A 22,827-nucleotide genomic window follows, 5' to 3' on the forward strand; every position below is an offset into this window, starting at 1 on the left:
ATGACGCTTTCATGCGCAGTAATTAGTATTCAGCTTATATAATAGTAGACAGCTCTCCAATCTAAACACCTAAACACAGGTCCCAATATTTTATTTTTTTTCAAATTGATATTCCATTAACTCCCTCTGGTTGCATTTTTATCTATAAAAAAACAGTTGTATCAACATAATTTTATTGCAACACTTTAGTCCCATCACATATACTGATATTGATCAATTGCTAAGAAAATAAGGTTCTTTTAATGTTGCAATAAACAAAAATGTTAAAGACAAAATTAAATATATTTTTTTCTTTTTGGGGAGCAGAAAGGCAGTTCAGGTTTTGTTCCACCTGTGAACCTAAAGACCTCGCATAGGAACGTGAGGCTCTCTCTAAGACTGAGAGGAAGGTTGTAGGTGCCACCAGAAGGTACTTAATTTTACTGAGACGTCGGTAATCTAGAGTGCGATCCCCCCCAGTTATCCAGGTTGGCACCATAGGATTGGTGTGTATCGGGCAGAGTTAAATTGCATATCGGGCAGAGTTAAATTACCTGTAGATAATGGGAAAGGTTTTGCAGTTCTATGATAGTAGAACAAAAGGCAAGGTTCTGGGGAATTGTCAACTGCCCAAGGAGAAATTTTTGATCAAATGCTAACCCAACTGTTTTTAATATTCTTTTTTGTTTCTGCATTTTTTTTATCTTATTTTATTCATTTTTTCTTACTTGCTTTGATTCTGTTTTATCTTCCTGTATTTTAATCATGTAAAGCACTTTGCATTGTCTTTGTACTGAATTGTGCTATACAAAAAAATTTGCCTTGCCTTGCCTATAGTTTTAAGATGTGTAGTCCTTTTAATCATTTAACTCATAAATTCATATCATACTTCTTATATTTCATAACTGAACATCCAGTTTTATTCAAAGATCTGATAATAGTAAAGTTTTTCAAATTATCTTACATATAGATCATAAGAAGTAACTGCATAATAACTTAAACTAGTTACTTTGATTGTGCAGTAACTTGACTTCACACCCTTCCCACTGGCTGAAAAAGCTGGTCTAACCCCTTGCTGGTAGCTGCGTGGCCTCTGTCCCCCCGTGGCTGCGCGTCTGGTGACATCATCACACTGCGTTAGCGTTGATGATGTCATAACTACGATGGAAATCAGGAAAGCAAACAATGGAGAGCAGAATGGAAGGACGTAGTCAGTGCGCTTTATTGTTTCGCTCTATTAGGTGACTGGATCCCTCTCAACAGAGCTGCTCCATGTTTATCGGATGTAAACCGAGTTGTATCTGCTGTTAGTTTAGATGCGACTGGCGTGGTGTGTCGACATTCCTATGTTGTGCTCAAAAGTATCACGGAAATCAGTGGGTCAACCTGGGTCTGGTGTTCCAAAAGCGCGCCGATCAGAGCTGAGGCGATTTTAACACGATTCGCTTGCTGAGTTGTGTCGACATGGGTCAGTGAATTGTTCCTACTGCCCATAAAAGCCAATTGTCCCCGGGTTTAAACTGGGTTTTCGACCATTGGGAAAGTGGTAAATGTGGCTATGTTTATCCACACATCAGGTCAAACAGAGGTCCAAGGTCCGTCCATCCAGGATCAGTGCAGGTCCCAAGGTCAGAAAAGGTCAACTAACATCTCTGCTGAGCCCACATACTGTAGCACAGACACAAACTGCACACAGGCATCAAATTCCAGTCCTTGAGGGCCGGTGTCCTGCACCTTTTTGATATGTCTCTGCTTTTACACACCTCAATCAAATAATCAGGTCATTAGCAGGCAATTCAGTCATTTGGTTCAGGTATGTTCGACCAGGAATATATCTAATAGTCAATGGTCAATGCACTGTTTACTGAGCTAACGATGAATGACTTTGTTGAAAAAAGCAAAAGAGAACATAATAGTGCATACAGGTGTCGCCTTGTGAGCTATGGGACTCGAAAGTATCATGAAAATATCTTTAAAAAAAAATAAAAATACGGAAATCAGTGATGCTGCTGTCTCTGTGGAAGTGTAGCGGGAGCCCTGGCAAAAGTCCAATCAAATGTAGCATGCTTGTTTAGAGTCAACTGCTTTGAAAACTACCCGATATACACCCGATTTAGTAAAATTTATGGAAAGGTCTCTAATTGGATTTTTTGGAGCGTTAAAAGATGGGAGTTTGGCTATTCAGACTGCAGTAAAAAAGTTGAATATGAGTCACAAAAGGGTAAAAATTGGCTCACATTTGCCTGTAGTGTGACCCCAGCCATAGTTGCAGGACAACGGCCCTTGAAGATTTGATTTTGAAATCCCTGGTTTACGGCTATCTATCGGAAACAAATAAACAAGTTGCAGTATCAGAAAACCAAAGTCAAATCATTGTTTGTGTGCCAAACAAGTTTAGCCAATTAAGTTTAGCACTTAGATAACACTGTACAACATATTAGACATGATCATTTTCCCTTTGGCTCTCTTCGTCTAAATCAGTGAAAAACTGTTATTACTGTTAGCCTTTTTGTTCTAGGTATTCTTAATTTTCTCTTTGAGCTAAGGGAACATTCCAAATTATTTTAGGCATTCAGTTGTTAGGCCATTTCACAAAGAAACTCACCCTAACCTTACAAACACACCACAGTTTTTCATTAACTATAACAATTTTTAAAGCACAACCACATCTTTGAAAAATGTGCTTAAGGTCAGGGCAGAGTACAAAGATCGCTTTAGAAAAAGCTACAAATAATATAGCCATATCTGTCGAATAAAAGTCCCCAATGGTTCAAGTCTGGTTTTGGTCCAAACTGCAGTACTACAGCTGTTTTCATGACCGCACAAATACCAGCGTAGTGGTTTGCTTCTCATCAGACAGAAAGCATTTTGATTCTGACACTCGTCTAGTGTGTCACAGGAAGGTCAACATGGCATCCCATGGCAAGCCATTCCCTGTTGATCTGAGAAAGGAATTGCTGCTCTACATAAAGATGGCCAAGGCTGGAGAAATTCTAGTTGACCAAAGGAACTGCTGGTGACTAGAGCTTAGCAGAGCTGAATGTCATGCTGAGAGGGAATTCAGGCCTTTGTTACAGGTGTGTTGAAGAAGGAATATATACAAAAATTGTATGACGGTATCAGCAATGCATATGGGAACCTCTGACCAAAGATATAGGAAGGCTGCAAACACCATGGAGCTGAGCTGTAGGAGGCTGACCAAGACCATGTAGTAGTTTAATAAGTAGGTTCCACTCAGAGCAGGCCTCTTCATGGTGGACTGCAGAAGGTGAGTACCTGTGCTCAGCATCGTATCCAGATGTGATCTTATGAAAGTAGATGTAAAAGTGTTGCCAGCATATCTACAGAAGTTGAAGGGGTCAGCCTTTCATTGCTCAGACCATATTTAAGACATTGCATCACTGTCAATCTTGAAAGGGAGTCTCTTCTAAAAATGATGCTCAGGAAAGCCTATAAACAATGTGATAAGACAAGAAGACCTAGGACATTGATAACTGGAGCCATATCCTAAGGTCTAATGAGACCAAGTTACTTTATTTAGTTTAGATGGTGTCAAATATGCCTGGCAACAAAGAACAAGGGTTCTGCAGGTGGAAAAGAGGCAAAGCAGTTATCTGACTATGTTGTATCAAAAGTGTTTCTCATGAAAATGTATAGTGCAAATATTTACAAATATGTGAGGTACGTAGTTATTTTTGTGAGATGCTGTACCCTGTTCTACCCCCTCCTTTTTTCCATTACCAATAAAGGTATAGTGGAGGATTTTTGTGAATTTTTGAAAACACCTGGCCTCTCCTCTTTAAAAAAAATGCACATGCACAACCCTGTAGCCGCTCTCTAGAGGGAACGACTATAAAACGTGTGCGAGAGCATGCACAAGCCCATTTTTCATTGTACACTCTGTTTAAATGTTGCTGTTTGCAATGCTCATACAAGCTTACTTTTTGAAAGAAGAGTTGCAATTTGTCCACTATGTCAGACTCACCAGTGAAAATGGGGACGAGCAAATAGGACGGCCTTACGTAAACATATCACCAGAATGATTGACAATTAGAAGAACCACTTTTTTTCATGATCCATCCGGAAACAGAACATCCTCCACTATAACTTTAAAGTACATGTACTTACAGGAGAAATCTTTTTGCTGATTTATCGCCCATGTTAACTCATACTGTAAGTAAGAACTCAATCTGACAAACCAAACTTAACAAACAGGTAGAATGCCTTGGAATAAATTAAAAATATTATATGTATTCGATATGTCCATTTTATTGTCCATTTTATTTTATTATTTTTAATTTCACTTTACAAAACAGTTTTTTTTTATTTAATGTGACAAAGCTACACACAACATAGTGAATACTTGTGTGTGTATCTGAAAAGCATAATAAGTAAATAGTAAAATATCTGAAAGTGGAAAGCGTATTAAACTACTGCAAACCTTCCAAGAAACTGGCCCATCCGCCAAATCTTACAAGCTTGACAAGGGACATATAATATGACAATAAGTAATTAGAGAAGTACTCAAAAGAGCCATGCTGCCTCTGGAGAAGCAGAGATCCAAAATTATGAGAGTTCTACTGGACAGGCAGCCATCTGCTGCATATCCAAGACATCTGGCCTTTATAAAACAGGGACAAGAGAAAAGCCAATGCTGAAAGAGAAACATACCAAGTCCTCTGCTACAACCCATGGAGAGGATACAACAAACATGTTGAAGAAGAAGAAGGTCATTGTTTAAAAAACTGAACCCTTTTTCTCTTCTTTCAATGTGATGGTTTACTAAGATTTAGGGCCTGAACTTCAGAGATTCAACAATAATGGGCAATCAATTATATTTTTATTATATGTGCAATAAGTTGGTGAACTTCAAAGATTGCTGCCGAAATGTTAAGACGTAGAAAAAAATTTGGTTCCACCCATTAAAATTAACAGATTGGGTTTTCTTAAGGCACACTGAGAACGGTCATAAAAGAAAGACTCTTCAAAGCTCTATAGCTAAATAAAAAAAGTGATTACAATGAGAAAATTATTTTTTAAAAATATTGTGATACTAATTATATTTTTATAAATAAAACACTTTACACCATTAGCTTATCTGTAAGTGCTACAAACACGAGTAAAAAATAAAATAATGATGAGATTAATATATAAATGTAAATATCAAAACATGAGAAAGTTGTCTTTGTCTTCTGACAAGTGCAAATATATAAATTGTTCCTTTTGAATCTAAGGAGAATTAATTCTCTGTTGAAAGGAGTAAGAGGTGCGCAACCACACCCCATGGTCTCTTTGCATGCTCTTTTGATATTCAATACTTTTATTATGGGGGAGTGTTTGCCAAGTGGTTAGAGTGTGCTTTTGCTCTGAGAAGGTTGCAAGTACCCGGTTCGATCCCCACAGCCTGCACTCTGGGTCCCTGAGCAAAACCCTTAACCCCACACTGCTCCCCGGGCGCCACACAATGACAGCCCGCTGCCCCCTAAGGGGGTGGGTTAAATGCAGAGCATTCATTCCCCCACTGTGGGACAATAAAGGGATTTACATTACATTATTTTATATAAACATGTCACAATACTTAAATCCTATCATTTTCTTCTTTTTGGGTCAATTGTATAAAGATTGTCTGCTGCATAGATATTTTTTGTTAATTAATGTTTTTAACTATGGTTGAAAATATATTTACCTTAGCACCCCTCTCTCCATCCTCTGGCACCGTTCCAATACCTTCTTTGTAGCAACAATGACCACACATATATTTGCATGTCAGTTTGCTCCTAATTTTCACAAATGCCAAAATAGTACAAAAAGTGTGGCTGCAGTTGAGTTTCAGATTTTGAAAATCACTCTATGTTGTAATTTTTTTAATTTGCATGAATCCGTACATTTTGGTAATTAGAATATGATCTGCACGTTGATGAAAGCACAAACACAGAAAACAGGTTTGCACACGCTATCTGCTGAATTGCACATGCAAATCACTTTGATCCTTCTTTAAAGATGAGGATTACATGATCTACACAAATATTCTTCATCCAGTCTGATTGAGAATGAGCTAATTTGCAAATGGGTAAAACTAGACATGCCCAAAGTCTTGCAGCTATAATTGTAGCTAAAGGTGGATCTATGAAGTTTACTCTGGTGGTTAAATAAGTTTTTTCTTTACAATCTTTGAAATTTGAGGGACTTTTTGCATTTTGAGCCAGTTCTAAAAAGACAGAGCTTATCAGGAAGCCTATGTTGGGGCAATTTGAGCAGAACTGCTGCTGGCTAGTCAGTGCTGAAATTTGACTGTAGCTCCTCTATGCTGATGCTTTCACATCCCAGACCCTAGAAGCCAGCTGGTCAGCTCCAGGAGAGCACAACAGAGATGGGGAGTGACATCCAAGCCCTTGAGAAACAGTGCTCTGACTGTACTGAGAACTGGGGAGGGAGGGTACGGCTGTCAAAGGCTCCATTGTTTGACAGACCAGCATGGTTTCACGTGCAGCGCATGATTCCTACTGTGGGTCTGAACTAAAACCCAGTTTGAACTAAACCGTCCAGGAGGATGCGGTCCAGGCCTCCACGAGCAGGTTAAAGTGTAACCGTGTCCGTGTTTTCTTAGGGAAAGTATGTTTATCTAGAGGACCGACGTGGAGGCCCTTTTGTTTAACCAAGTAGCACATATCGCCCTTAAGGTAAAGCCTTGTGAAACACAGGAACTGGTCGGCCTTTATGGGGCGCATTCGCTTCTCATTAGGAACAATCTGTGCTTGTTTACAAAAATAAAAAATAGATCTAAGATAATAAAAATAAATAATATAATAATAATAAAAAAATGTAAATTGCTCCAGTAGAACCTGGTGATTGTCTGATGTTATGTCATTTCTGTCTACATAATACCAGTTCTCCTCTGATCTCTGTATACAGAGACAGCTGTGAGCTGGACACACACCTGTCGCTTTGTGTGTGCAAGCCTTAACGTATAGCATGGTTTTAAAAAGTGTGTTGAAAACTAACTAAGCATTTTGTCACATTTGCAGGTAACATTACAGTTAAGATTTGCAGGTTAAGTTCCCTGTAATAAGGTGGAGGGAGCAGGGTTTTATTCTGTGTAAGCAGACCTCCCCTTTTTTGCCTGTTTAAGCTCCCTCTTGGTCACTATCTTATTCTTTATTTTTGTTTACAAGGCAACCACGTACAAGAATCTAAAGGGGGGGCTGTATTATTTTTTATGATATAAAGTTAAAAATACGCACATATATAAGGCTACGGTCACACTGCAGGCCTTAAAGGGGAACACCGTTTTTTTTTTTTTTTTTTTTTTTTTACATTGGGCCCTTTATTTTACGTTATTACATTTTGTTCTATTCACCCATATGAGTCTTGTGTAATTTGGAGCCGTTCTGAAGATCCAAGTAACATCTTCCTATGGGCAGCGAGTTGAAAGCACAAACTAAACTAAATGATAATTTATTCTTTATGGTACACCAGCATTCATAACATGAAGCGAATCACTGTCCCCCAGAAATCCGCGGTTATATTTTTTATATTTATAGTTTTTAAAAACAAAGCAACGCATGTATGACGTCATCCGTGTGCCGGTCTGGAGTTGTGACAGGCAGCCCGGGCCACAGGAATTTTAAAAAATCGCATATCTTCAAAACAGCTCCAAATGACACAAAACTAATATGGTAGTAGAACATGATGTAATAATGTAAAATCAAAGGGCCAATGTAAAAAAAAAAAACGGTGTTCCCCTTTAATGCTCAATTCTGATTTTTTTGCCTTGTTGTTCACATTTCCAAATATGTGCGACTTGTATGCGATCTCCTGTGTAAACTACATTCATGTAACGCAAGTGTCCCACATGCGCAGTAGAGGACGTAATGACGTTCCAAGATGGGACATTTTCAAGATGGTTAAACATAAATACTGATGGTTAAACATAAATACTGCTGTCCATATTATCATTGAGAATTAGTTTAGGGCAATATTAGAAGGACTGCAAATGTAAAATACCAACTTCCTTCGCAAACTTTTACGTTTATCAATAACTTGAATTTTTGCCGTCAGTCGTCCAGAAGTGCAGAAGTTATCTTGTCAGTTAACAGAGTCCCGGACAGTTCCTGACAGCTGGTACTGTTCCTTTATTTCTTTTATTTCCAGGTTTGACCAGTCTCCACACATCATTAAAAACTTGCTTGCTTGTTAAAATATCAGCCCATTTGTCAGTGATAATGTTGCTGTGGAGGTCAACAACATGTAGTAACAGTCGGAGCTGTTGTCAAGCAAGGTGTCACAAATACGGAAATGCATCACCCCTGTGATGCTGAGAAAATTAGCACTAAAGTAGTTGGCATAGACACTTCCTGACGTCACGCATCATCACTAAGAGGTATACAGTTTCACAATCCTTTGAGTAACAGTTTGCATAGACACAGCGCAACTCACAGAGGTTAACAAAATACAAGCTTAAGGAAAGCTTCAGCTGCGACACATTAAAAAATATATTTGTACAATAGCCATTAGGGCTGCAACTAATTATCATTTTGCAATTAAATTAATCTTTCGATTATATTTTCGATTAATCTATTAATAATTGGATAGCCAAAGGGTCCTTAAAGAACGCCTTTTATGAAATGAAAGTATCTATGCTAATAAATTTAATTCTAAATAAAACTAATTGGTGATTTTAACATAAAGTATAAAAATACAGAAGACCTATTCTGTTACATCTTTTTTATGAGCCATAATACAAACATCCATCTACTGCTTGGGTTTTCTTGGTGCCCATCCATGGCAGGGCAACAGATATAGGCATATCCACCAAGCAACCACAGCACTGCTGGTTTTAATGGAGCCCTGCCTGCCTCTGCACTCCCCACCCCATCTAGTCTCCAGCTCAGCTCAAGAACCCATCCCTCTATTGCTCAGAGATGTAACAGCTGTGTGTTACAGTACCTTCAACCCCATACATGCTGCCAAAAATCTTAAAGGAATCACTCCTAGACAGGAAAGCACCACTTTAAAGTAGTTTATTTTTAAAGGTGGACTTAAGAGGCTCAAGACAAACAATCATATGTTCCCTAAGTGGTCAAGCTAGAATTGAGAGCTCACTTGTAGTACTTGGTGGTAGTGCTTGGATGAGTTTAAATAAATCTAGCAGTATTAACAAATGATGGTTCCAGCTGTGATTACATTCTGTACTGCGGCTGGTGGTGACATTTTGACTGAAAGAAGTTTTGTCTTTGTTTCTTCAACCTACATCACAACCAGACCCAGTCCCTCATTGGTTAGTGCAACAAAAATTGACAGAAAAGTTCTGATTTTTCAACTACTGCAAAATGTTGCTGTGCTCTATCTGCGTGTACGAGGTCCTGACTGTTGTGCCGAACTGCTTCAATTTCTCGATATGCATTATTTGCGTTACTAACAGTTTAGACGCTTTTGAACAAGCCTTTACACTAAGTTACAGAAACTGCTTATCCTCATTCATGTTTGGTGTGAATATACCCCTATGCACAAAGGGGTTGGTGCTTTGTTCATTTCTTGTCTCCAAATGGCGCAAAATGCATGGGGTAATGATTGTGCCATCAAGTTTAGCTAAATCTTACCTTATTATTTTTTTAAACTTTCGCTCTGGGATGCCGCCAATCCTCCTCTTGGGCAGTTTTTCATTAGACTGGATGAAGCATTTGGAATGAATGCTTTGATGCTGATGGTGTGGTTCATTTACATACATTTATTAAGTCGCGAGTGTCGAGATGGATTCAAGCGAGTACAGAAACAACCAAGCACACAGCTGGTGTTAAGCATGCACATAGATGGAACAGAGTGCGAGGACAGTTGGTTGAGCGCACGTCAGTCAGGTTTTGAGCACTCGTGATGTGTAAACGCTGAATATCTGTCTTACTGCACACGGATTGGTGCCTGTGCATTCAAACCAATGGTACAAACGTTACGCCATAAAATTACCGCAGCTACTTTATTGATCAGCACTTAGAGGGTTGAGGTTGATCTCCAAAATTTCAGCCTTCGCTGGCTGACCATTCCTTTAGGCATTTATTTAATTTTTCTGTTGAATGATATGACCTCCACGGCCTTGGCCCACCTCATCTCCTGAATTTGAACTACATCCTAACACACGTACAGGAGGACTATGTGTAAAGTTGGAGGCCAATGTGTTTCTGCTGTTGGCTCCTTATATAAACGTGGGTTTTAGGTCCTTTTTACATTAGTTGTTCTTAGTTAATTTAAAAATATATAGATATATTGTGTTAAAGTAATAAAGTAATGCCCTGCGATGGACTGGCGACCTGTCCAGGGTATACCCTGCCTCTTGCCCATAGACAGCTGGAGATAGGCACCAGAACCCCCCGCGACCCCACTTGGGATTAAGCGTGTCTGAAAATGGATGGATAAAGTAATGTGTAATTGTGAATTGTTTGTTTCTTTATATTCAAATAAATGAATCAAAGTACTTTGGTCATGTGTTTGTTGTTGAAAGTACTCTTTAAATAAAGTTGGATTGCATTGGAAGAGTTGTGGGAGATCTGAGAAGCTGGTAGCAATGTTTGGCTTCATAAACCATTGAAATATGAAGACCCTGTAAACAAAAACTCTGCCAAGAAAGTAACAATGGATCTTCATTGGCTTCTAGTTAAAAATCAAAAACACGCATAAAAATTAACAAATGGTTCAGCCGACAGGTTCCACTATCTGGCCACCAGGCCCAAATACTATTGAGTACTTGAGAAGCAGGTTTTTAGTGCAGAGAGTTTGATCAAAGCTTCTCCTGTCTGTAAAAATAAAACTGTCGTTCCAAACCCTATTAATCCAGCACGATGAAGAGAGTACTCAAACTTGAATATTCGTTGCGACTCGGTTAAATGGCAAAAAAATCAAATGTTCTTCATTCGATTTAGTTTATTTTCACACTACACTTTGAAAATTGTATCAAACCGCCTGGACAAAGTCATGCTGTTCTAACAGCTGCTGGTGTGCGGCAACATCAGAGTCTATCCAGTATGAGCAGAGGAGACGGCAAGCAAACTCTCACACCACTTTGAACATGCTAAAAACATGATAAGACAACAGGAGAGTCTACAGATGCTTCATGCTTACACAGACGCTAAGTAAGTCGGTAAATCATGTCACTCCTTCCCTTTAATACACGAATGGTGTATTCTTGAGTATCAAAAATATGCGAATAATTTGGTCAGGAAATCAATACTAAATCAAATCGCCATGATGGATGTGATTTACACCCCTAGTCAGATAGCAGTAATATATATCCAGTCTAGCGATTATATTTTTAACGATTTGCCATACAGCAGGCACTGTGGTACATTTTCTCCCAGCTTACTTCAGGGTAATAAAACAGAAGGAGCTTCTAGCCACTGCAGGGAGAGGGATCAACCTCCAGTGAGTTTTTTTATTTTTACCACCAATGCCCTCCTTCATCCTACTTCAGAACCAAAATCAGTTCCTAATTGGTTAGCATGATGCAAATTCAGCGATAAGTTAACACTTTTCAATCACTGAGAAATTCCTGTTTGCTGTCCTAGTGATCCACTGGCCCACTATGATCACCAAATACAAGCTCAAAACGTGTCCTTTACTTCAAGAAGAAATGGAAATCACTCCACTCCAGTCTGCATGTATGTAGTTTAGAGTTTTCCCTTCTAAATAAATATCCTTAAATGAATCAATCTACTTTGAAGAAAGAAGATTTTTTTTCCATTAAGTCTTTGTTTTTTTGTAAATTTTAATGGGTTTATGGATAAGAAACTTAAAACTAAGGATTCAATTCTATTAGAAAACAAACTACTAAGTTCTCACCAGAGGTGGAAAGTAACGAAATACATTTACTCAAGTTACTGTATTGAGTAGGTTTTTTGTGTATTTTGTATTTTTCAAGTAGTTTTTAAAATCGGAAATTTCAATTTTACTTGATTATGTTTTGAGTGAAGTATTGTATTTCGTTACATTAAAAATCCCATTCGTTACTGAGTAAAAAACAAAACTTTGGAAAACCGAAAGGAAGACAAAAAATCGGGCCAGGAAGCACTACAGTGAGTGACGTAATCAGCATGTAGATCTAGGCTACCAGCCGCCAAGTCTTTCTGTAGGAGAGTGGGAACGAGATGGAGGTGGATCAGGAGAGCGACAACGGTTCAGAGAACGTTTCACTAGAAATGCTAGCTGAAACATCAAATTCTGCTGCCCAAAAGGACAAAAATCCTTGGCCACATTTGAAAGACTGCTTTTCATTTAAATTCAAGAGGGCCAACAGTATCATCATGCAATGCCAGATGTGTCTGCCAAAGGTGACTGAACTGGCAGCATTCAATAACTCCACATCTAATCTGCGTAAGCATGTTTTGGTAAGTATTTAGTGCATTGGTACTTCAAACAAAGTTTTCATGACAAATAGCCAATTAGCAAAACAACCCGTTTCGTGGCATTGCTAATTTTGTCTAGCACAGGTGTCCGCAACCCGCGGCCCCGGAGTTTTTTTTTTTTTTTTTAATGTAACTAAGTAACTTTTAGTTAAAATACATTTTAAATTAGCTACTTATTACTTTCCCTTGAGTAATTTTTGTCATTGGTAATTTTACTTGTACTTGAGTAATATTTCATCCAAGTATTGGTACTTTTACTTGAGTATGATATTTTAGTACTTTTTGCACCTCTGGTTCTCACTAATTCAAATGAAAAATGCAGTGTTTTCTAATTGGCTACGAGATATGAGAAGAGGAAGAGGCTGGTCACCAAAAGGAATATGTCAAATGAATGAAGGCAAAGAAAAAAATATAGGAAAACTATCAATTATTTCAGTAATTAAATAATGGATTTAGTTTTTAATTAAATGATTAATCTAAAGGGAGATACTTTTAGTAAATTACTTATTATTTCTAAATTTGGAATATAGGAAAATAACATGTTAATGAACTGAAATTCGCAAAACATGTATTAACATATATATGCCCATATACATGTAATTATATATACATTTTTTATATATATTTTTTCAGCAACAGTCTGTGTACCATAGCTCTTCCATTTACCCAATAATTTGAAGATTATTTCAATAATCGGTTAATCATGACTAATCTTACGGGTTAATTCTTTCACTAGAGTCCTACTGTTGGGAGGTCAATAGAACAGCTGCATAACTTCAATAATAAACAGAGAGTAAAGTGAAGCAAACCTGCTTTTTAAATGCGGGAATCATTAAAACAACCATAAACTGTAAACTAAAACAGTCCACTGTTAGTTTTTAACATCCAGAAAGAAACTTAAGTTTTAGGGACATTTAATCCGAGTCCAAACATTGCCCTTTTTTCCATCTCACCAAACATCTCCAGTGTTTTTGCCACTTTAGCCTTTTTTCCCTGCCTGGTCCTGCTTTTCTTGCACCCTAATCACTGAAGTCCTCGCTTGTACAAAATCATTAACATAGATGTTCAACATGAACCGCTTTCGTTATTCTGGACTCCTTTGCAACCACGGCTCCGTCCTACGTGTCACCTGAGGAGGAACAGGAAGACAACATCTGGATATGTTTGGAGGGCTGTAATTCTAGAAGATCTCCAATACCCTTAATCCTCTCGCAGTATGTTGTTTATTCTGGGTCTGTTTTCTGGTCAACAGCCAGGATTCTTAGAAGCAAGTTAGCAGCAAAGACACGGTCAGGAACCGATTCACACGCAAGTGCATTCAGTGCAACCTTTGCTCCATTTAAAGGTTAAACAGGCAACGCTAAATTGATTAAATGAAAGCGTAAGAAAACATGAGCTTACATTATTTTCTCTGTTGTTCAAGATAAGATAGGAAATACCGTTATTGTCCCACAGCAGGGAAATTCCAGAGCGGCGGTGCGAAAACAAGCAGACAGAAGACTTTAAAATGAAACCTTACAGTAAAAGAGAAAGAAAACACATCTCAGAAGGGATAAAGTGCCGTGCGGTGATTCAGAAGAATGGCACATTTAGGAAAAACAAAAGAAATGTTTCAGGGGAAAAAAGAAAAACAGCGGCTGGTTAACAGAACCATTGTCAGGATTTGTACCTTTTAAGTTTTTTTTAAGACACTCAAAGTTCTACTAACTGTGGTGGTTCTGATGTGAAAAGTAGGAAAACGGACAACAGTGTTGGCTTTGAGTTTTAGGTTTCTTTATATCAATCTTTAACAATGAAACCTGCTACTAAACAGGTCCTGTCAATAAAAGTGTTATCTTTTATACTTTTTAAAATCACAATAGAGCTTCTCTTTTATCTTTAATTTGATATCTTATGACCCTCTGGGGGGAGCTGACCTCTACTTTTTCGCCTGTGACCCCCAAAAAAACAATGCAACTGACTAGCGCTCCTCCAAAAATATTGATTTCACTCTACATTTGTTTTTACATCTTATTTTTGTTTTATTATTTATTACTTATTATTTAAGGGTGCAGGTTTACAATTATGGTGACTGAAACGAAAAGCAATCGGTAAAGTACAGAGGAACAGTGTGCAAATATATGCAAAATAACAGCCATATTTTGAGGTTTTTCTTTTAAATAAAAATAAAAGACAGTTTGTATAACCAAATTTTTTGTTAAATTGAAAAAATAAATGTAGGTTTCAAATTTAACAAATCATAGAACTCGAGGTTTGGCAAACTTAAAATGAAAACTAAATATTTAGGTTTAAGTTCTAAACTTGAAGTTTGTTGCTTGAAGAGCAGGTAAAAACTGAGCAAATAGTGATTAGCATCTGTTTTCTTTAACAGAAATAGTGCAAATAGCATCTGATCATTTTCTAATTCGTTTGTATAAAAAGAAAAAAGGATTATCGACAGTTGAATATCAAAACACAGCAGCTACCCCCTCAAACACTGCAGACGCACACAAGGAAACATACAGACTGTAGGAACTCAAGCTGATATATAACCAGACAATAACTTAGTGCAGTATTTTAATAATTTCTTTAAAATACCACCATCCACCTCGCCTGAGCTTAACTCCCGCAATAAAACAAGCAGCAAATCTGTGATGCTTCTGCCGTGCAGACTGTAAAAAGGGGAAACAGTTGTTAGCCAAGTTTCCTGCCAATCAAAAAGGTACCGACAGAGCCCAGAGGATGGCCAGAGGGCCATTGCTCCCCACAGCCCATCTCCCTCTGGAGACCCAGAAGGACAAACATGCTACTGCTTTGTCAGATGTTTTTATATCATCGTAAAACAAATACAAAATATATAAACATTTGAAAAACACCAAGAGTAAAAATAATCTGTCAAAAATAGCTGAATATCCCTGCGAAAGTATGAGGTGCCATTAAGGTTTTAAAATGAACCCAATGATCAGAGGACAATATAATATCTGTTGCCATTTTCCAGCTGAGGAGCCAATGACAAAATCCCAAAATGAGTCTGACAATAACTGACATAAAAAAGATTAAATTAGAAGAAGACAATAGAGACAGGAAAAAGAAAAAAAAGGTAGGCAAAGGGGTCAAAAGAGCAACATGAGCAGCGAAAAGGGGAAGCAGAGGCTCATATTTTACAGCCGATGGCGAGCGTGCGGTTTGGCAGGCGCAGCAGGAATAGGTTCATTAGAGTTGTTCCTTTTTACGAGGCGCTGTTCTAGAACAGGTTCAAACCAGTCATTTCTACCAGGGTTGTGGAAAAAAGGGATACGGCTGAAAAAAGTACTTCTTCCTCCTTTATCACCTTATCTTGTGGTTTAGACCTCCAGTACACCGAAACACAACTGTTACTAAAAAAATCTCTTTCTAAGGATACAGTTTGAAATAGTGCCGCCTCTTTAACAGGAAGTTCCTTTTAACCATCCTTGAAATGTGTTTTTGTTTTCATATGAGGTTTGACAGGCTTCATTTAGGACATGTTTGCATGAGAACGCCCTAAGGAGCAGTAATGTGACTGATAGGTCATTGGGGGCATAAACCTTATAGAAATAGAACCAGAATGGTCTTTCTTTTTATCTACATCCCTTTCTACATTTTGTCAAGTTTAAAGGTACATAGTCACATTAAATGAAGAAACCAAACAGGTCAGGGATCAATCTCAAAAGGAGTTTAAACCAATTTAAACCTTAATATTAGAAAATATTAAGGCTAAAAGAACATTGATGATTGTGCTTTTCAGGAGTTTATTCAGAAACTAATTGGGCTGCAGCTCCTGACTATTTTACTCACTGAATAATCTGTTTATATCTGTTGATTGTTTTGGTTGATTGATTAATAATCATTTGGAAAAGGATTTTTTTTTTTTTTTTTTTAATTTATTTTTTTTTTTAGGGGATTTGGACCACCTGAAGCTAAAATGTCAGTCGAGTCCTTCTGGATGCAACAGAAAATGTTTTTTATTGCTTTAATGCAAAACATTTACATATTCTAGAGTTTGTCTTATTTTCTGCCTTGAGCTGGATGTTATTCCAGCAGCTGGCAAGTTTTAGTCTTAACTAGGCCTGCAACTAATTGGAAATCTGTTTAAACTGTCTAAATTGATTAATCTGTTGAAACTGTCTAAATCGATTAATCTGTTTAAACTGTCCAACCTGACTCTATCTGACAACCCATGACTGTTCAAAGATTTTTCCATCCAGTCCAACTAACCAGCTCAAACTGACTTGCAAAGATTAAGGTAAATGTTTATTTTAAATGAGCAAAGATGTTAAATACGTGTCGAAAAGACTAGATGATACTGCATCTATGAACCATTGACAAAATGAACACAGACGACTTTTAAGTTTTTCATTAATAAATGATCCTCCTTCCACTTTAATGTATTTTAAGAATGTAAGTTGGGTTTTACAAAGAATCCACCAGCAATAAATGTTCACTTAAAGTGCACTTTGGAGGAGGAAATTTCTTTTAGTGTGATAATGTCACCACCATCCACTAGAGGACACTGCTGCTCATTTTTGAGCAGAGCCTCGGGTATGTTCAGGAAAAGTAATACCAAAGCAGAGTCATGCAAGAACAGAAATATACATCAATACAGAGTTATTTACACTGTTTAACAGCAACAATGATTCAGGATTAACTTTAGCTGGTTTTTTTTGTAACTATAAACACAGGACAAACTCATTAAGGCGTCGCCTACATAGCGCCCATTTAGCAGTGCTGGATGGAGGAGCAGCACTGACTTCTGCTGTGTTTGAAAAGGTGAGGATGTGATGATAGAAAAGTGGAGGGCGCGTAATGTTTTGAGTAACGTAAAAAGCATGCTAGCAGTTAGCATGGCAGATGGGGAAGACTTTTGTGAGTTAATAAACTTGATTAAGCCAAGTTTTCTGGGTTCAACTAGAACCAGAACCCCTGCTTTGAGACTCTGCTAACAGCAATCTTGTTCTGTTATCTCCCCATACTGATTGTTTGATTAGACTAAAAACCGAGCGCTTCATCGCAGTCAGCATTCACTTCATTGAAACAGTGAAAACAAGTCTAACAGCATGCTGAAGCGACATACCCTGTCAGTTAATGATAGTTTTCACTGTATCACTGTAGACTGGAAATCAAGTGTTTCACATGTTTTATTAATCTCTTGTAGTAACCTTAGTAACCTAACAGATTTCTTTTCTGTCATGTCTTATAAATGTCTCATTTAATTATGTGTAGGAAAACATTTTTTGTTTATTCTCAGTAATTATGGCACATTAACTTATCGTCATGAAATATAAGAATGTATTTTCTTAATTCAACATATTGTCTAAAATATTTTGCCCTTTCTGTTAAAGGGGAACGCCAGTTTTTTTTACATTGGGCCCTTGATTTTAAGTTATTACATCATGTTCTACTCACCCATATAAGTTTTGTGTCATTTGGAGCCATTGTCATACTTCGTTTTAAAAGATAAAAATATAAAAAATATAACCGCAGATGTCTGGGGGACAGTGATTCGCCTACTGTATGCTGGCGTACCATAAAGAATAAATTATGAACAGTTTAGTTTGTGCTTTCAAGTCGTTGCCCATAGGAAGACGTTACCTGGATATAACCTAACGGAATATCTTCAGAACAGCTCCAAATGACACAAAACTCATATGGGTGAGTAGAACATGATGTAATAAAGTAAAATCAAGGGCCAAATGTAAAAAAAATGGTGTTCCCCTTTAAGGAACAAATAAGGTTGATACCAAGACAAAATTCAGGCTTTTATGAAAATGGGTGCCTATCAATTAATTAATACATTTTCAATCTATAATCAATCAAATTTAGATAAATTCATTAATCAAAAAATTGCAATTCTAGCAGAAATACTTTTTCAAGGTGCTGCAAATAAATACCTAACAGTAGCTTTCAGATTTCTCCGGCTATGATGCCTGTTTTTTTTACTGTGGAGAACCTGAAAAGAACACTATGCTCCTGGAGGTCCACCAGCTGTTCTCTGTATTGATGTATAAACATTTTCTAATCTCAAGCCCGGCGCTTGGAGGGGCCTTAGCCATGTGGACAGGACTTCAAGTCACAGTCGCCTTTTTAAACAGAGCAGGTTTATTTCTGCTAATACGTGTTTTACTTTGGATGCAATGAGCCAAGCAGAGGTTTTTATTGCCTCTAAAGTCTTCCTGGTTTGTTTAGGGATTACTCTAAACCATTTGGTGAAATGATGTGTGATCCCAGCATTTAGACATTGAGACTTTTCATGCCGGTTTCAACCAGGAGGCAGAGTCTCTATCACATCCTTTTACCTCGAGCGAATACTTCCCTTCATCCTGTCAAATATTCATGAGAAATATCTCATAATAATCAGATCTCATACAGAACTTTCATTAAAAAAAAAAAAAATATTACCCATGAAGGCATTTCGCAACAGGGATCATTAATTATTAGATTAAAACCAAAGAAAAAACCATCAAGCCTGGTACCAGAACCGATCCAGTCCCAGCCACTATGGCAGTGTGACCTTCAAGCCCGGCTGTTGTTATTTTCCACAGAGGTCAGCAGCTAAGAATGTGAAGCATGCAAAGCCTGAAACACACTGTTCTTGTCCCAACAACCAACAACCACCATCTTAGAAGTTTTTCAATAACTCATTTGATGCTGCTGATAAATTTTGCTGATCCTAAACAACACGTTGACTTTTAATCTAAAACAAATGAACAGATTTGCAAATTAGAGAAATGTGAGAACTATTATATCAGTGTTCCTAAGAGGAGTGCCTACAGGAGAAACCCTGAGAACAAAAATCAAATAGAAAAAGCTATTTTTATCAGTTTTCCTGCAGGATATCCTGGGACAGCTTGTACTTTTAAAAGGCAATAAATGCAGACAGAGAAGAATAAGTTAAGCTGCTCTGCGCGTCCGTTAACGTTAAGGTCTCGGTTAACCTCATCCTCATCAACACAAGCGCATGTTCTGTTTTAAGAAATAAGCTGTCTAATGCTACGAACCGTGACAATCATGGGAATCTAATTTTAAACACTTCAGAGCAGAAGTTGTTAAACATAGAAATGTCATCTTAGTGCTGTTTTTTAAAGAGAAGAACTATCTGAACATTTTTTAACAAATTTCTTACTGCACAAGCACTGAAATAAAACATGGCATCTGATAAGTCATCCGCAAGTCCTTTTTTAAAATAAAATAATATCTATAATCTATTCAGTTTCCACAGAGGAAAGTGCATCAAAATTAGATCAGAGCGATCCACGTGGACATCATAAATTCTTTACGGCCCTTTTTTGTAGCTGAATGAATGAAGCTCGTAATTTCATGATTTCTGTTACATAAACACACTGCTGTGTTTTTACAACATTACTCCAAGTTATTTCAAGTTACACAATAAACATGACCTACTGGCCCCTCGCTATAATATATTTTGCTGGCCCCAGAAATGATTGCAATAAACAATAATAAATCTCTGTTATTCCTCATCTTCAGTCAAGAGTCTCTCATCTCCCTTTTATTAAACGGGAGATGAGTTAGTGGAGATAAATACACTGGAGTGAAACCCTTTGTCATCCAGTCTCTATAGTAGAGAGATTGGAGAGACAAAAAAACTGACCACTTTTGCTTAGAAGGAATCTCTTTAGTGTTGATAATATTACTGCCGTCCTCCAGACGGCACTGCTGTTCCTTCTTAAGCAGAGCTTCACAGGTATTTTCAGTAGAAGCAATGCCAGAGTTGATGCATGCTGGAGCAAAATCATAAACAGATCCAGGGTCGGATCCGGGATTACTTCCACGATTTAATGGCAACAAGGATCCAGAATTAATTAACTTTATTTGGTTCTGATTGTAAATATAAACACTGGATAAACTCCTTCAGCTCTCGCCCTACATAGCGCCTATTTAGCCGAGCTGCATGGAGGAGCAGCACTGACTTCTCTGTTTTGCTCAAAAGGTGAGGATGTGATGATAGCAAAGTCGAGGGCGTTACACAAAACGTTTATAATATAATAGAAAAAGACATGCTAGCAGTTAGCATGGAAGATGGGGACGGTTTTTTTGAGTTAATACACAAAGCCAAGTTTGAATATTTCTCTGAGAGCAACCAGAACCAGCGGTTTAAAAGATCTGCTACAAGAACAAAGTCCCTCCAAGCACTGATTGATGGATTACACCAAAAACAGAGAACTGTATCACAGTTAGCATCCACCTCATAGAAAAAAAAGGCCTTCAATGACTTTATAAAGTCCTTTACAGAGAAAATACATAGTATTAGAAAAACAGTGTGTACATCAACACCACTACCAATGATGTCACCAGTTAGAAATAAAAGTTAAAATATCTAAATTCTGCCAAATAAAACTGCAGAAGTTTAGAATAAATAGTTGAGCAGCTAAGCTCCTCTTCCTGCTGTCTAGATGTTTTAACCACAGGTTTTATTAGGAAGGTTTAAATTGTTTCAGAGTCTAATTTGATTCAAATCATCAAACACAGGGATTTTTAGATAGCTTAAATCCCTAATGCCAACAAAAATTATTAAAATCATTTTAATTTATCATGTGATCGACTATTTTTTGTGACAGGCATTTTAATTAATCAATCAAACATCAGTCTCCAAGTTAAAAACTATACAAAAAAAAGCAAATACTTTTTTGTTACATTTGATGAAGACACTATAACTCTGCAGCCAATCACTGTGAGCTGATGACAGCATGTGATCAGTATAATAAAACACATCTGGATGTATGAACATTTATTAAATTTAAACTAACTAAGATTCATTCTTTTAAAAAGCAGCTTCTGGGAACATATTTGATCATTTCCAAACTCTGAATGACTTAAACTGGCGTCACATAATCCAAGTCTCCACTGTCTGAAACGATGTGCCTTTTTAGACTCTCAGGGGATGAATTAATGTTCTTGGTGGGCCGGACGCAGCCCATGGGCTTTAGATTTGACATATGTGAAGCAGAGTGTTTGTGTAGATGTGATTAATGTGTCTTTTTGTAATCAAAAATTAAGTTTTTTAAATGTAAATCATTTTTGAAAATATTTATCAGGGATGAAAAATCAGCTTCATCCAGTTTTTAAACATTTAGGCTTTTAACCAAACGAGCGTCTGACATTTTCCTTTTTTCTTCTTAATTTTTTAACAAGCAGGACATGGCATGTTGAACAGTTTTTAATCTCATGTTTGCTCTTTTCATCAAAGCTGTAAAAACATTTCAACATTAATGGTTTAACAAATAATAAAACAAGTCACACCGTATTTACTTACTACCAACATGCAAACTTTGGCCATATCTAACAAAGCTCTAGGTAGTGTTTGGTAAACAATATTTGACATATGAGGAAATAATTAAACCAAAACACTCCAAATATATCAGCTTGACAAAATGCAAACAAAAGTCCATCATGTCCGTTGGCTCCTGGTCATTTTACCAACCGCCACACCTGCCTGCGGTTATTCATTACCTCCCTGGGTGCATATAAAGACCCGCTTCTCTGGACTTTCTTTGTGGGATTCTGGTGTGCCTCTCATCATCTGCCGCCGCGCTCTGCCTTGTGTTTTAGATTAGTTCCTTCGAAATCACGGACATCTACCACACCAGGGCTTTGGTTTCACTAAATGCTGTAATTTATCTTCATCATCCATCTGCTGCTGGAGCTCAGCCTGAGTTTAAGTCACCACATTCAGGGCTACATAGCAACAAGTTGTTGCAATCAACAGAGTACATAATCTGGTTTATGTAATATATATATATTTTTTTTATTAGTTTTAGGTAGATTTTTTTTATTAGTTCAGCTCCTAAACTCCCTGATCGGGTGTCTGACCTACACTGAAGACGACATGTCGTCTTGTTGTTTCCTGTGTGTGGCAATACGTGTGTGTGTGCCAGTAAGTGTGTTTATTTCTGGACATACGAGATGTCTGAACAAATTGTCACAGCGCAACAAGACATACCCGAGAGAAACAGAGCAGCTGAGTCTACTCCAGAGCAGGCAGCACCTTGTGAAAACACAACACGCATGCATGCATGTGCACAACTGACACATGAAGAAGAAACAAAAAGAACTGCATCAGAACTTCAGGTCTGCAGAGTTCAGCCTGCGAACTGGCACAACTTTTCAGTGTGTTCAGGCTGCAGCCAAACAAGTTGGAGTAAGTTGAGCTGTATCTCACCTTTTATTCCCTGAGAGTCAGGCTGTTGCCAGTCCTCGGCTCCAACAAGGCAAGCGTGCTCCCTGGGATTCATTGCATCTCAAGATGGAGGGGAAGAGAAAAAAAAAAAAAAAAAACTCTCCAAACACAATCCCTCTGCTCTGAGTTTTGTTACTGCAAGCCTCACAAGCTCCAGCTCTGTCTCCCCTCTGCTGCCCGCTGGCCGTGCCACTGACCTGACAACACGGATAAACAACCTGTAGGAGTGAGAGAAACCAGGGGAGAGCTGAAACACACAGGTGCATG

General features: G+C 37.7%; 1 long non-coding RNA gene across 1 annotated transcript in view; it reads right to left on the reverse strand.

Moving 5' to 3' along the window:
* The window catches only part of LOC107099245, a 112,131-nt gene extending 89,304 nt beyond the window's left edge, over positions 1-22,827 (reverse strand). Inside the window, exon 1 of the long non-coding RNA XR_001481934.1 lies at positions 22,543-22,827. This is a non-coding gene — a long non-coding RNA (uncharacterized LOC107099245). The remainder of the gene's footprint in view (positions 1-22,542) is intronic.

Source organism: Cyprinodon variegatus, unplaced genomic scaffold, assembly GCF_000732505.1.
Source record: "Cyprinodon variegatus isolate N-32 unplaced genomic scaffold, C_variegatus-1.0 Scaffold850, whole genome shotgun sequence".
Lineage (NCBI taxonomy): Eukaryota > Metazoa > Chordata > Actinopteri > Cyprinodontiformes > Cyprinodontidae > Cyprinodon > Cyprinodon variegatus.